At 42.9% G+C, this 15,969-nt stretch overlaps 1 long non-coding RNA gene across 1 annotated transcript in view; it reads left to right on the top strand.

The window, feature by feature from the left end:
* The window catches only part of LOC142740594 (uncharacterized), a 367,864-nt gene that overhangs the window by 281,678 nt on the left and 70,217 nt on the right, over nucleotides 1-15,969 (top strand). The gene's annotated exons all lie outside the window — the stretch shown is intronic.

Here is a 15,969-nt window from a genome sequence, read left to right as displayed (position 1 = left end):
GCAATATTGGTACCAGAAGAACGCGCCTCCAAGAAATGAAGAGGAATTTGGCGCGCTACACACCTGTTGGATCGTGGAGTAACACATTTAAGAAAGGTATGGACAGCACTTGCGATCAGAAGCGTTGGATATTCTGGACCAGCAGGTACTATCCTATCTATAAACTAGATGTTAGGAAATATTGGTGTAATAATACTCCTAAAAATGGACCAATTCTGGAGATGGAATGGCCGGCTGAAGCGGTAGGAGGAGGCCGGATTTTTTTTTAACACCATGTGTGCATGCACTGAAGGCTTGCACACATGTTGTTAAATTCATTTTTTATAGCCTGATAGTCCAGAATACATACCAGTTTGTCACACGTTAAGACAAAGAATGTTTTCCAGTTCGAATTGGCGTTGTGCCCCTCATTCTTTCCCATATTGTGGTCAAAGAATGGGTCATTTGTTGTAGGTAAAAGAGGAGTGGTGTAGCAATATTGGTACCAGAAGAACGCGCCTCCAAGAAGTGAAGAGGAATTTGGCGCGCTACACACCTGTTGGATCGTGGAGTAACACATTTAGGAAAGGTATGGACAGCACTTGCGATCGGTAGCGTTGGATATTCTGGGCCAGCAGGTACTATCCTATATTTAAACTAGATGTTAGGAAATATTGGTGTAATAATACTCCTAAAAATGCACCAATTCTGGAGATGGAATGGCCGGCTGAAGGGGTAGGAGGAGGCCGGATTTTTTTTAACACCATGTGTGCATGCACTGAAGGCTTGCACACATGTTGTTAAATTCATTTTTTATAGCCTGATAGTCCAGAATACATACAAGTTTGTCACACGTTAAGACAAAGAATGTTTTCCAGTTCGAATTGGCGTTGTGCCCCTCATTCTTTCCCATATTGTGGCCAAAGAATGGGTCATTTGTTGTAGGTAAAAGAGGAGTGGTGTAGCAATATTGGTACCAGAAGAACGCGCCTCCAAGAAATGAAGAGGAATTTGGCGCGCTACACACCTGTTGGATCGTGGAGTAACACATTTAGGAAAGGTATGGACAGCACTTGCGATCCGGAGCGTTGGATATTCTGGGCCAGCAGGTACTATCCTATATTTAAACTAGATGTTAGGAAATATTGGTGTAATAATACTCCTAAAAATGCACCAATTCTGGAGATGGAAAGGCCGTCTGAAGGGGTAGGAGGAGGCCGGATTTTTTTTAACACCATGTGTGCATGCACTGAAGGCTTGCACACATGTTGTTAAATTCATTTTTTATAGCCTGATAGTCCAGAATACATACAAGTTTGTCACACGTTAAGACAAAGAATGTTTTCCAGTTTGAATTGGCGTTGTGCCCCTCATTCTTTCCCATATTGTGGGCAAAGAATGGGTCATTTGTTGTAGGTAAAAGAGGAATGGTGTACTAATTTTTTGTACCAGAAGAACGTGCCTCCAACGGATGAAGAGGAACTTGGCGCGCTACACACCTGTTGGATTGTGGAGTAACACATTTAAGAAAGGTATGGACAGCACTTGCGATCAGAAGCGTTGGATATTCTGGACCAGCAGGTACTATCCTATCTATAAACTAGATGTTAGGAAATATTGGTGTAATAATACTCCTAAAAATGCACCAATTCTGGAGATGGAATGGCCGGCTGAAGGGGTAGGAGGAGGCCGGATTTTTTTTTAACACCATGTGTGCATGCACTGAAGGCTTGCACACATGTTGTTAAATTCATTTTTTATAGCCTGATAGTCCAGAATACATACCAGTTTGTCACACGTTAAGACAAAGAATGTTTTCCAGTTCGAATTGGCGTTGTGCCCCTCATTCTATCCCATATTGTGGGCAAAGAATGGGTCATTTGTTGTAGGTAAAAGAGGAGTGGTGTAGCAATATTGGTACCAGAAGAACGCGCCTCCAAGAAATGAAGAGGAATTTGGCGCGCTACACACCTGTTGGATCGCGGAGTAACACATTTAGGAAAGGTATGGACAGCACTTGCGATCGGGAGCATTGGATATTCTGGGCCAGCAGGTACTATCCTATATTTAAACTAGATGTTAGGAAATATTGGTGTAATAATACTCCTAAAAATGCACCAATTCTGGAGATGGAATGGCCGGCTGAAGGGGTAGGAGGAGGCCGGATTTTTTTTAACACCATGTGTGCATGCACTGAAGGCTTGCACACATGTTGTTAAATTCATTTTTTATAGCCTGATAGTCCAGAATACATACAAGTTTGTCACACGTTAAGACAAAGAATGTTTTCCAGTTCGAATTGGCGTTGTGCCCCTCATTCTTTCCCATATTGTGGGCAAAGAATGGGTCATTTGTTGTAGGTAAAAGAGCAATGGTGTACTAATATTGGTACCAGAAGAACGTGCCTCCAAGGGATTCAGAGGAACTTGGCGCGCTACACACCTGTTGGATCGTGGAGTAACACATTTAAGAAAGGTATGGACAGCACTTGCGATCAGAAGCGTTGGATATTCTGGACCAGCAGGTACTATCCTATATTTAAACTAGATGTTAGGAAATATTGGTGTAATAATACTCCTAAAAATGCACCAATTTTGGAGATGGAATGGCCGGCTGAAGGGGTATGAGGAGGCCGGATTTTTTTTAACACCATGTGTGCATGCACTGAAGGCTTGCACACATGTTGTTAAATTCATTTTTTACAGCCTGATAGTCCAGAATACATACAAGTTTGTCACACGTTAAGACAAAGAATGTTTTCCAGTTCGAATTGGCGTTGTGCCCCTCATTCTTTCCCATATTGTGGGCAAAGAATGGGTCATTTGTTGTAGGTAAAAGAGGAGTGGTGTAGCAATATTGGTACCAGAAGAACGCGCCTCCAAGAAATGAAGAGGAATTTGGCGCGCTACACACCTGTTGGATCGTGGAGTAACACATTTAGGAAAGGTATGGACAGCACTTGCGAACGGGTTCGTTGGATGTTCTGGACCAGCAGGTACTATCCCATCTTTAAACTAGATGTTAGGAAATATTGGTGTAATAATACTCCTAAAAATGCACCAATTCTGGAGATGGAATGGCCGGCTGAAGGGGTAGGAGGAGGCCGGATTTTTTTTAACACCATGTGTGCATGCACTGAAGCCTTGCACACATGTTGTTAAATTAATTTTTTACAGTCTGATAGTCCAGAATACATACAAGTTTGTCACACGTTAAGACAAAGAATGTTTTCCAGTTCGAATTGGCGTTGTGCCCCTCATTCTTTCCCATATTGTGGGCAAAGAATGGGTCATTTGTTGTAGGTAAAAGAGGAGTGGTGTAGCAATATTGGTACCAGAAGAACGTGCCTCCAAGGGATGAAGAGGAACTTGGCGCGCTACACACCTGTTGGATCGTGGAGTAACACATTTAAGAAAGGTATGGACAGCACTTGCGATCGGGAGCGTTGGATATTCTGGACCAGCAGGTACTATCCTATCTATAAACTAGATGTTAGGAAATATTGGTGTAATAATACTCCTAAAAATGCACCAATTCTGGAGATGGAATGGCCGGCTGAAGGGGTAGGAGGAGGCCGGATTTTTTTTAACACCATGTGTGCATGCACTGAAGGCTTGCACACATGTTGTTAAATTCATTTTTTATAGCCTGATAGTCCAGAATACATACAAGTTTGTCACACGTTAAGACAAAGAATGTTTTCCAGTTCGAATTGGCGTTGTGCCTCTCATTCTTTCCCATATTGTGGGCAAAGAATGGGTCATTTGTTGTAGGTAAAAGAGGAGTGGTGTAGAAATATTGGTACCAGAAGAACGCGCCTCCAAGAAATGAAGAGGAATTTGGCGCGCTACACACCTGTTGGATCGTGGAGTAACACATTTAGGAAAGGTATGGACAGCACTTGCGATCGGGAGCGTTGGATATTCTGGGCCAGCAGGTACTATCCTATATTTAAACTAGATGTTAGGAAATATTGGTGAAATAATACTCCTAAAAATGCACCAATTCTGGAGATGGAATGGCCGGCTGAAGGGGTAGGAGGAGGCCGGATTTTTTTTAACACCATGTGTGCATGCACTGAAGGCTTGCACACATGTTGTTAAATTCATTTTTTATAGCCTGATAGTCCAGAATACATACAAGTTTGTCACACATTAAGACAAAGAATGTTTTCCAGTTCGAATTGGCGTTGTGCCCCTCATTCTTTCCCATATTGTGGGCAAAGAATGGGTCATTTGTTGTAGGTAAAAGAGCAATGGTGTACTAATATTGGTACCAGAAGAACGTGCCTCCAAGGGATGAAGAGGAACTTGGCGCGCTACACACCTGTTGGATCGTGGAGTAACACATTTAAGAAAGGTATGGACAGCACTTGCGATCAGAAGCGTTGGATATTCTGGACCAGCAGGTACTATCCTATATTTAAACTAGATGTTAGGAAATATTGGTGTAATAATACTCCTAAAAATGCACCAATTCTGGAGATGGAATGGCCGGCTGAAGGGGTAGGAGGAGGCCGGATTTTTTTTAACACCATGTGTGCATGCACTGAAGGCTTGCACACATGTTGTTAAATTCATTTTTTATAACCTGATAGTCCAGAATACATACAGAAATCTACATGCCATTAACACTGTGAAATTCATAGACAGTCTACAGTCCTCATTGTCCCCTATCTCTTCCCTCTCCTGTCCCAATCTGGCTGCCAAACTTTATAACAACATTCTCAAAAATGCATTGGATGAAGCAGCCCCCACTACACTCCGAACCACCCGACAAAGACGACGACAACCCTGGCACACGCCTCAATCCCGCTTTCTTCAGCGGTGCTTGAGATGTGCCGAACGACTGTGGAGAAAATCGCATTTGGATGCAGATTTCCTCCATTACAAATTTATGCTCAAAACTTACAACTCTGCCCTTCACCGCGCCAAACAAGTCTACTTCACTTCTCTCATCTCCACACTATCTAATAATCCAAAACGCCTCTTTGATACTTTTCACTCCCTCCTTAGTCCTAAAGTGCAGACACCAATCACAGATCTCAGTGCTGAAGACCTGGCCAATTATTTTAAAGTTAAAATTGACAACATCCGGCATGATATTCTCTCCCAGTCCCCTAGTAACATCGATCCCCTTCCCCCCCACACTCCCTCTTCTTCACTCTCAGCATTTGACCCAATAACTGAAGATCCCCTTCCCCCCCACACTCCCTCTTCTTCACTCTCAGCATTTGACCCAATAACTGAAGAAGAAGTCTCGAGGCTCCTCTCTTCTTCTCGTCCTACTACCTGCCCTAGTGATCCTGTCCCCTCACACCTCCTCCAGTCCCTCTCCACAGCTGTCACTAGTCACCTCACTAAAATATTTAACCTCTCTCTTTCCTCTGGTATCTTTCCCTCCGCTTTTAAACATGCCATTATAAACCCATTATTGAAAAAACCAACACTTGACCCATCCAGCGCTGCCAACTACCGACCAGTCTCTAATCTGCCCTTCATCTCCAAACTCCTGGAACGCTTGGTCTACTCTCGCCTTATCCGCTATCTCTCTGCTAACTCCATTCTTGACCCCTTACAATCTGGTTTCCGCACTCTACACTCCACAGAAACTGCCCTTACTAAAGTCTCAAATGATCTCTTGGCGGCTAAATCGGACGGTAAATCCTCTCTCCTGATTCTTTTGGATCTCTCTGCAGCCTTTGACACTGTAGACCACAAACTCCTACTTAACATGCTCCACTCTATTGGCCTCAAGGACGCGGCTCTCTCTTGGTTTTCCTCCTACCTCTCTGACCGCTCATTCAGTGTGTCATTTGCTGGTTCCACTTCTTCTCCTCTTCCCCTTGATATCGGGGTTCCTCAGGGATCAGTCCTAGGTCCACTCCTCTTTTCTCTCTACACAGCTCCTATTGGACAAACCATCAGCAGATTTGGCTTCCAGTACCATCTCTACGCTGATGACACCCAATTATATACCTCTTCCCGTGACATCACCCCTGCTCTAATACAGAACACCAGTGATTGTCTGTCCGCTGTCTCTAACATCATGTCCTCTCTCTATCTGAAACTGAATCTTTCTAAAACTGAGCTCCTTGTGTTCCAACCATCTACTAACCTCCCTAAACCTGATGTCTCTATCTCTGTGTGTGGCACTATCATAACTCCTAAGCAGCACGCCCGCTGTCTCGGGGTTATTTTTGACTCAGATCTTTCCTTTACTCCTCACATACAATCACTTTCACGCTCCTGTCATTTTCACCTAAAAAACATCTCCAGAATCCGCTCTTTTCTTACGGAGGAAACTGCCAAAACTCTCATTGTTGCTCTGATTCACTCTCGTCTTGACTACTGTAACTCATTACTAGTCGGTCTTCCCCTCACTAAACTCTCCCCTCTCCAATCTATCCTCAATGCAGCAGCCAGGCTCATCTTTATGACCAACCGCTACACCAACGCCTCTAATCTGTGCCAGTCACTGCACTGGTTGCCCATCCCCTTCCGAATAAAATTCAAACTTATTACTCTCACCCACAAAGCTCTCCACAGTGCTGCACCTCCTTACATCTCCTCCCTCATCTCTGTCTACCACCCTACTCGGGCTCTACGTTCTGCCAACGACCTTAGATTAAAATCCTCCATAATCCGAACCTCCCACTACCGTCTCCAGGATTTCTCTCGTGCTGCACCCGTCCTCTGGAATGTGCTACCCCAGACAATCAGATTAATTCCCAATATCCACAGTTTTAAACGTGCCCTGAAAACACATCTATTTAGACAGGCCTATAAAATTCCCTAATCTGACTCCTTTTCATGGCCCTCCATTTAGATTAGTCATCAGAATAAGATTCCCTCACACTCCTTCTCTTCATGTCCGTCATACACGGATAGTGGCTGGTGACCGGCTCATGCAGCTTTATGATACCACCGCATGTGTATAAAAATGGCCGGACCATTGTACAGAACAAACACTATTACACTTTGTGTCTCCCTTATGTCCTCATAGATTGTAAGCTCTTGCGAGCAGGGTCCTCACTCCCCAGGTTTGAATTGTAAATTAACTTTGTCACTATGTAATGTCTGATATTGTTTTCATGTTCCCTCTACATTGTAAAGTGCTGCGTAATATGTTGGCGCTATATAAATAAAGATTATTATTATTATTATTATTAAGACAAAGAATGTTTTCCAGTTCGAATTGGCGTTGTGCCCCTCATTCTTTCCCATATTGTGGGCAAAGAATGGGTCATTTGTTGTAGGTAAAAGAGGAGTGGTGTAGCAATATTGGTACCAGAAGAACGCGCCTCCAAGAAATGAAGAGGAATTTGGCGCGCTACACACCTGTTGGATCGTGGAGTAACACATTTAAGAAAGGTATAGACAGCACTTGCGATCGGGAGCGTTGGATATTCTGGGCCAGCAGGTACTATCCTATATTTAAACTAGATGTTAGGAAATATTGGTGTAATAATACTCCTAAAAATGCACCAATTCTGGAGATGGAATGGCCGGCTGAAGGGGTAGGAGGAGGCCGGATTTTTTTTAACACCATGTGTGCATGCACTGAAGGCTTGCACACATGTTGTTAAATTCATTTTTTATAGCCTGATAGTCCAGAATACATACAAGTTTGTCACACGTTAAGACAAAGAATGTTTTCCAGTTCGAATTGGCGTTGTGCCCCTCATTCTTTCCCATATTGTGGGCAAAGAATGGGTCATTTGTTGTAGGTAAAAGAGGAATGGTGTACTAATATTGGTACCAGAAGAACGTGCCTCCAAGGGATGAAGTGGAACTTGGCGCGCTACACACCTGTTGGATCGTGGAGTAACACATTTAAGAAAGGTATGGACACCACCTGCGATCAGAAGCGTTGGATATTCTGGACCAGCAGGTACTATCCTATCTATATTCTAGATGTTAGGAAATATTGGTGTAATAATACTCCTAAAAATGCACCAATTTTGAAGATGGAATGGCCGGCTGAAGGGGTAGGAGGAGGCCGGATTTTTTTTAACACCATGTGTGCATGCACTGAAGGCTTGCACACATGTTGTTAAATTCATATTTTATAGCCTGATAGTCCAGAATACATACAAGTTTGTCACACGTTAAGACAAAGAATGTTTTCCAGTTCGAATTGGCGTTGTGCCCCTCATTCTTTCCCATATTGTGGGCAAAGAATGGGTCATTTGTTGTAGGTAAAAGAGGAGTGGTGTAGCAATATTGGTACCAGAAGAACGCGCCTCCAAGAAATGAAGAGGAATTTGGCACGCTACACACCTGTTGGATCGTGGAGTAACACATTTAGGAAAGATATGGACAGCACTTGCGATCGGGAGCGTTGGATATTCTGGGCCAGCAGGTACTATCCTATATTTAAACTAGATGTTAGGAAATATTGGTGTAATAATACTCCTAAAAATGCACCAATTCTGGAGATGGAATGGCCGGCTGAAGGGGTAGGAGGAGGCCGGATTTTTTTTAACACCATGTGTGCATGCACTGAAGGCTTGCACACATGTTGTTAAATTCATTTTTTATAGCCTGATAGTCCAGAATACATACAAGTTTGTCACACGTTAAGACAAAGAATGTTTTCCAGTTCGAATTGGCGTTGTGCCCCTCATTCTTTCCCATATTGTGGGCAAAGAATGGGTCATTTGTTGTAGGTAAAAGAGGAGTGGTGTAGCAATATTGGTACCAGAAGAACGCGCCTCCAAGAAATGAGGAGGAATTTGGCGCGCTACACACCTGTTGGATTGTGGAGTAACACATTTAGGAAAGGTATGGACAGCACTTGCGAACGGGTTCGTTGGATATTCTGGACCAGCAGGTACTATCCTATCTTTAAACTAGATATTAGGAAATATTGGTGTAATAACACTCCTAAAAATGCACCAATTCTGGAGATGGAATGGCCGGCTGAAGGGGTAGGAGGAGGCCGGATTTTTTTTAACACCATGTGTGCATGCACTGAAGGCTTGCACACATGTTGTTAAATTCATTTTTTATAGCCTGATAGTCCAGAATACATACAAGTTTGTCACACGTTAAGACAAAGAATGTTTTCCAGTTCGAATTGGCGTTGTGCCCCTCATTCTTTCCCATATTGTGGGCAAAGAATGGGTCATTTGTTGTAGGTAGAAGAGGAATGGTGTAATAATATTGGTGCCAGAAGAACGCGCCTCCAAGAAATGAAGAGGAATTTGGCGCGCTACACACCTGTTGGATCGTGGAGTAACACATTTAGGAAAGGTATGGACAGCACTTGCGAATGGGTTCGTTGGATATTCTGGACCAGCAGGTACTATCCTATCTTTAAACTAGATGTTAGGAAATATTGGTGTAATAATACTCCTAAAAATGCACCAATTCTGGAGATGGAATGGCCGGCTGAAGGGGTAGGAGGAGGCCGGATTTTTTTTAACACCATGTGTGCATGCACTGAAGCCTTGCACACATGTTGTTAAATTAATTTTTTACAGTCTGATAGTCCAGAATACATACAAGCTTGTCACACGTTAAGACAAAGAATGTTTTCCAGTTCGAATTGGCGTTGTGCCCCTCATTCTTTCCCATATTGTGGGCAAAGAATGGGTCATTTGTTGTAGGTAAAAGAGGAGTGGTGTAGCAATATTGGTACCAGAAGAACGCGCCTCCAAGAAATGAGGAGGAATTTGGCGCTCTACACACCTGTTGGATTGTGGAGTAACACATTTAGGAAAGGTATGGACAGCACTTGCGAACGGGTTCGTTGGATATTCTGGACCAGCAGGTACTATCCTATCTTTAAACTAGATGTTAGGAAATACTGGTGTAATAATACTCCTAAAAATGCACCAATTCTGGAGATGGAATGGCCGGCTGAAGGGGTAGGAGGAGGCCGGAATTTTTTTAACACCATGTGTGCATGCACTGAAGCCTTGCACACATGTTGTTAAATTAATTTTTTACAGTCTGATAGTCCAGAATACATACAAGCTTGTCACACGTTAAGACAAAGAATGTTTTCCAGTTCGAATTGGCGTTGTGCCCCTCATTCTTTCCCATATTGTGGGCAAAGAATGGGTCATTTGTTGTAGGTAAAAGAGGAGTGGTGTAGCAATATTGGTACCAGAAGAACGCGCCTCCAAGAAATGAGGAGGAATTTGGCGCGCTACACACCTGTTGGATTGTGGAGTAACACATTTAGGAAAGGTATGGACAGCACTTGCGAACGGGTTCGTTGGATATTCTGGACCAGCAGGTACTATCCTATCTTTAAACTAGATATTAGGAAATATTGGTGTAATAACACTCCTAAAAATGCACCAATTCTGGAGATGGAATGGCCGGCTGAAGGGGTAGGAGGAGGCCGGATTTTTTTTAACACCATGTGTGCATGCACTGAAGGCTTGCACACATGTTGTTAAATTCATTTTTTATAGCCTGATAGTCCAGAATACATACAAGTTTGTCACACGTTAAGACAAAGAATGTTTTCCAGTTCGAATTGGCGTTGTGCCCCTCATTCTTTCCCATATTGTGGGCAAAGAATGGATCATTTGTTGTATGTAGAAGAGGAATGGTGTACTAATATTGGTACCAGAAGAACGTGCCTCCAAGGGATGAAGAGGAACTTGGCGCGCTACACACCTGTTGGATCGTGGAGTAACACATTTAAGAAAGGTATGGACAGCACTTGCGATCAGAAGCGTTGGATATTCTGGACCAGCAGGTACTATCCTATATTTAAACTAGATGTTAGGAAATATTGGTGTAATAATACTCCTAAAAATGCACCAATTCTGGAGATGGAATGGCCGGCTGAAGGGGTAGGAGGAGGCCGGATTTTTTTTAACACCATGTGTGCATGCACTGAAGGCTTGCACACATGTTGTTAAATTCATTTTTTATAACCTGATAGTCCAGAATACATACAAGTTTGTCACACGTTAAGACAAAGAATGTTTTCCAGTTCGAATTGGCGTTGTGCCCCTCATTCTTTCCCATATTGTGGGCAAAGAATGGGTCATTTGTTGTAGGTAAAAGAGGAGTGGTGTAGCAATATTGGTACCAGAAGAACGCGCCTCCAAGAAATGAAGAGGAATTTGGCGCGCTACACACCTGTTGGATCGTGGAGTAACACATTTAGGAAAGGTATAGACAGCACTTGCGATCGGGAGCGTTGGATATTCTGGGCCAGCAGGTACTATCCTATATTTAAACTAGATGTTAGGAAATATTGGTGTAATAATACTCCTAAAAATGCACCAATTCTGGAGATGGAATGGCCGGCTGAAGGGGTAGGAGGAGGCCGGATTTTTTTTAACACCATGTGTGCATGCACTGAAGGCTTGCACACATGTTGTTAAATTCATTTTTTATAGCCTGATAGTCCAGAATACATACAAGTTTGTCACACGTTAAGACAAAGAATGTTTTCCAGTTTGAATTGGCGTTGTGCCCCTCATTCTTTCCCATATTGTGGGCAAAGAATGGGTCATTTGTTGTAGGTAAAAGAGGAATGGTGTACTAATTTTGGTACCAGAAGAACGTGCCTCCAACGGATGAAGAGGAACTTGGCGCGCTACACACCTGTTGGATTGTGGAGTAACACATTTAAGAAAGGTATGGACAGCACTTGCGATCAGAAGCGTTGGATATTCTGGACCAGCAGGTACTATCCTATCTATAAACTAGATGTTAGGAAATATTGGTGTAATAATACTCCTAAAAATGCACCAATTCTGGAGATGGAATGGCCGGCTGAAGGGGTAGGAGGAGGCCGGATTTTTTTTTAACACCATGTGTGCATGCACTGAAGGCTTGCACACATGTTGTTAAATTCATTTTTTATAGCCTGATAGTCCAGAATACATACCAGTTTGTCACACGTCAAGACAAAGAATGTTTTCCAGTTCGAATTGGCGTTGTGCCCCTCATTCTATCCCATATTGTGGGCAAAGAATGGGTCATTTGTTGTAGGTAAAAGAGGAGTGGTGTAGCAATATTGGTACCAGAAGAACGCGCCTCCAGGAAATGAAGAGGAATTTGGCGCGCTACACACCTGTTGGATCGCGGAGTAACACATTTAGGAAAGGTATGGACAGCACTTGCGATCGGGAGCGTTGGATATTCTGGGCCAGCAGGTACTATCCTATATTTAAACTAGATGTTAGGAAATATTGGTGTAATAATACTCCTAAAAATGCACCAATTCTGGAGATGGAATGGCCGGCTGAAGGGGTAGGAGGAGGCCGGATTTTTTTTAACACCATGTGTGCATGCACTGAAGGCTTGCACACATGTTGTTAAATTCATTTTTTATAGCCTGATAGTCCAGAATACATACAAGTTTGTCACACATTAAGACAAAGAATGTTTTCCAGTTCGAATTGGCGTTGTGCCCCTCATTCTTTCCCATATTGTGGGCAAAGAATGGGTCATTTGTTGTAGGTAAAAGAGCAATGGTGTACTAATATTGGTACCAGAAGAACGTGCCTCCAAGGGATGAAGTGGAACTTGGCGCGCTACACACCTGTTGGATCGTGGAGTAACACATTTAAGAAAGGTATGGACACCACCTGCGATCAGAAGCGTTGGATATTCTGGACCAGCAGGTACTATCCTATCTATATTCTAGATGTTAGGAAATATTGGTGTAATAATACTCCTAAAAATGCACCAATTTTGAAGATGGAATGGCCGGCTGAAGGGGTAGGAGGAGGCCGGATTTTTTTTAACACCATGTGTGCATGCACTGAAGGCTTGCACACATGTTGTTAAATTCATATTTTATAGCCTGATAGTCCAGAATACATACAAGTTTGTCACACGTTAAGACAAAGAATGTTTTCCAGTTCGAATTGGCGTTGTGCCCCTCATTCTTTCCCATATTGTGGGCAAAGAATGGGTCATTTGTTGTAGGTAAAAGAGGAGTGGTGTAGCAATATTGGTACCAGAAGAACGCGCCTCCAAGAAATGAAGAGGAATTTGGCACGCTACACACCTGTTGGATCGTGGAGTAACACATTTAGGAAAGATATGGACAGCACTTGCGATCGGGAGCGTTGGATATTCTGGGCCAGCAGGTACTATCCTATATTTAAACTAGATGTTAGGAAATATTGGTGTAATAATACTCCTAAAAATGCACCAATTCTGGAGATGGAATGGCCGGCTGAAGGGGTAGGAGGAGGCCGGATTTTTTTTAACACCATGTGTGCATGCACTGAAGGCTTGCACACATGTTGTTAAATTCATTTTTTATAGCCTGATAGTCCAGAATACATACAAGTTTGTCACACATTAAGACAAAGAATGTTTTCCAGTTCGAATTGGCGTTGTGCCCCTCATTCTTTCCCATATTGTGGGCAAAGAATGGGTCATTTGTTGTAGGTAAAAGAGCAATGGTGTACTAATATTGGTACCAGAAGAACGTGCCTCCAAGGGATGAAGAGGAACTTGGCGCGCTACACACCTGTTGGATCGTGGAGTAACACATTTAAGAAAGGTATGGACAGCACTTGCGATCAGAAGCGTTGGATATTCTGGACCAGCAGGTACTATCCTATATTTAAACTAGATGTTAGGAAATATTGGTGTAATAATACTCCTAAAAATGCACCAATTCTGGAGATGGAATGGCCGGCTGAAGGGGTAGGAGGAGGCCGGATTTTTTTTAACACCATGTGTGCATGCACTGAAGGCTTGCACACATGTTGTTAAATTCATTTTTTATAACCTGATAGTCCAGAATACATACAAGTTTGTCATACGTTAAGACAAAGAATGTTTTCCAGTTCGAATTGGCGTTGTGCCCCTCATTCTTTCCCATATTGTGGGCAAAGAATGGGTCATTTGTTGTAGGTAAAAGAGGAGTGGTGTAGCAATATTGGTACCAGAAGAACGCGCCTCCAAGAAATGAAGAGGAATTTGGCGCGCTACACACCTGTTGGATCGTGGAGTAACACATTTAAGAAAGGTATAGACAGCACTTGCGATCGGGAGCGTTGGATATTCTGGGCCAGCAGGTACTATCCTATATTTAAACTAGATGTTAGGAAATATTGGTGTAATAATACTCCTAAAAATGCACCAATTCTGGAGATGGAATGGCCGGCTGAAGGGGTAGGAGGAGGCCGGATTTTTTTTAACACCATGTGTGCATGCACTGAAGGCTTGCACACATGTTGTTAAATTCATTTTTTATAGCCTGATAGTCCAGAATACATACAAGTTTGTCACACGTTAAGACAAAGAATGTTTTCCAGTTCGAATTGGCGTTGTGCCCCTCATTCTTTCCCATATTGTGGGCAAAGAATGGGTAATTTGTTGTAGGTAAAAGAGGAATGGTGTACTAATATTGGTACCAGAAGAACGTGCCTCCAAGGGATGAAGTGGAACTTGGCGCGCTACACACCTGTTGGATCGTGGAGTAACACATTTAAGAAAGGTATGGACACCACCTGCGATCAGAAGCGTTGGATATTCTGGACCAGCAGGTACTATCCTATCTATATTCTAGATGTTAGGAAATATTGGTGTAATAATACTCCTAAAAATGCACCAATTTTGAAGATGGAATGGCCGGCTGAAGGGGTAGGAGGAGGCCGGATTTTTTTTAACACCATGTGTGCATGCACTGAAGGCTTGCACACATGTTGTTAAATTCATATTTTATAGCCTGATAGTCCAGAATACATACAAGTTTGTCACACGTTAAGACAAAGAATGTTTTCCAGTTCGAATTGGCGTTGTGCCCCTCATTCTTTCCCATATTGTGGGCAAAGAATGGGTCATTTGTTGTAGGTAAAAGAGGAGTGGTGTAGCAATATTGGTACCAGAAGAACGCGCCTCCAAGAAATGAAGAGGAATTTGGCACGCTACACACCTGTTGGATCGTGGAGTAACACATTTAGGAAAGATATGGACAGCACTTGCGATCGGGAGCGTTGGATATTCTGGGCCAGCAGGTACTATCCTATATTTAAACTAGATGTTAGGAAATATTGGTGTAATAATACTCCTAAAAATGCACCAATTCTGGAGATGGAATGGCCGGCTGAAGGGGTAGGAGGAGGCCGGATTTTTTTTAACACCATGTGTGCATGCACTGAAGGCTTGCACACATGTTGTTAAATTCATTTTTTATAGCCTGATAGTCCAGAATACATACAAGTTTGTCACACGTTAAGACAAAGAATGTTTTCCAGTTCGAATTGGCGTTGTGCCCCTCATTCTTTCCCATATTGTGGGCAAAGAATGGGTCATTTGTTGTAGGTAAAAGAGGAGTGGTGTAGCAATATTGGTACCAGAAGAACGCGCCTCCAAGAAATGAGGAGGAATTTGGCGCGCTACACACCTGTTGGATTGTGGAGTAACACATTTAGGAAAGGTATGGACAGCACTTGCGAACGGGTTCGTTGGATATTCTGGACCAGCAGGTACTATCCTATCTTTAAACTAGATATTAGGAAATATTGGTGTAATAACACTCCTAAAAATGCACCAATTCTGGAGATGGAATGGCCGGCTGAAGGGGTAGGAGGAGGCCGGATTTTTTTTAACACCATGTGTGCATGCACTGAAGGCTTGCACACATGTTGTTAAATTCATTTTTTATAGCCTGATAGTCCAGAATACATACAAGTTTGTCACACGTTAAGACAAAGAATGTTTTCCAGTTCGAATTGGCGTTGTGCCCCTCATTCTTTCCCATATTGTGGGCAAAGAATGGGTCATTTGTTGTAGGTAGAAGAGGAATGGTGTAATAATATTGGTGCCAGAAGAACGCGCCTCCAAGAAATGAAGAGGAATTTGGCGCGCTACACACCTGTTGGATCGTGGAGTAACACATTTAGGAAAGGTATGGACAGCACTTGCGAATGGGTTCGTTGGATATTCTGGACCAGCAGGTACTATCCTATCTTTAAACTAGATGTTAGGAAATATTGGTGTAATAATACTCCTAAAAATGCACCAATTCTGGAGATGGAATGGCCGG

This window comes from Rhinoderma darwinii, chromosome 2 (genome assembly GCF_050947455.1).
Source record: "Rhinoderma darwinii isolate aRhiDar2 chromosome 2, aRhiDar2.hap1, whole genome shotgun sequence".
Classification (NCBI taxonomy): Eukaryota; Metazoa; Chordata; class Amphibia; order Anura; family Rhinodermatidae; genus Rhinoderma; species Rhinoderma darwinii.
Note: the sequence above shows the minus strand (reverse complement) of the source record. Positions and strands in the feature narration are given on the sequence as shown.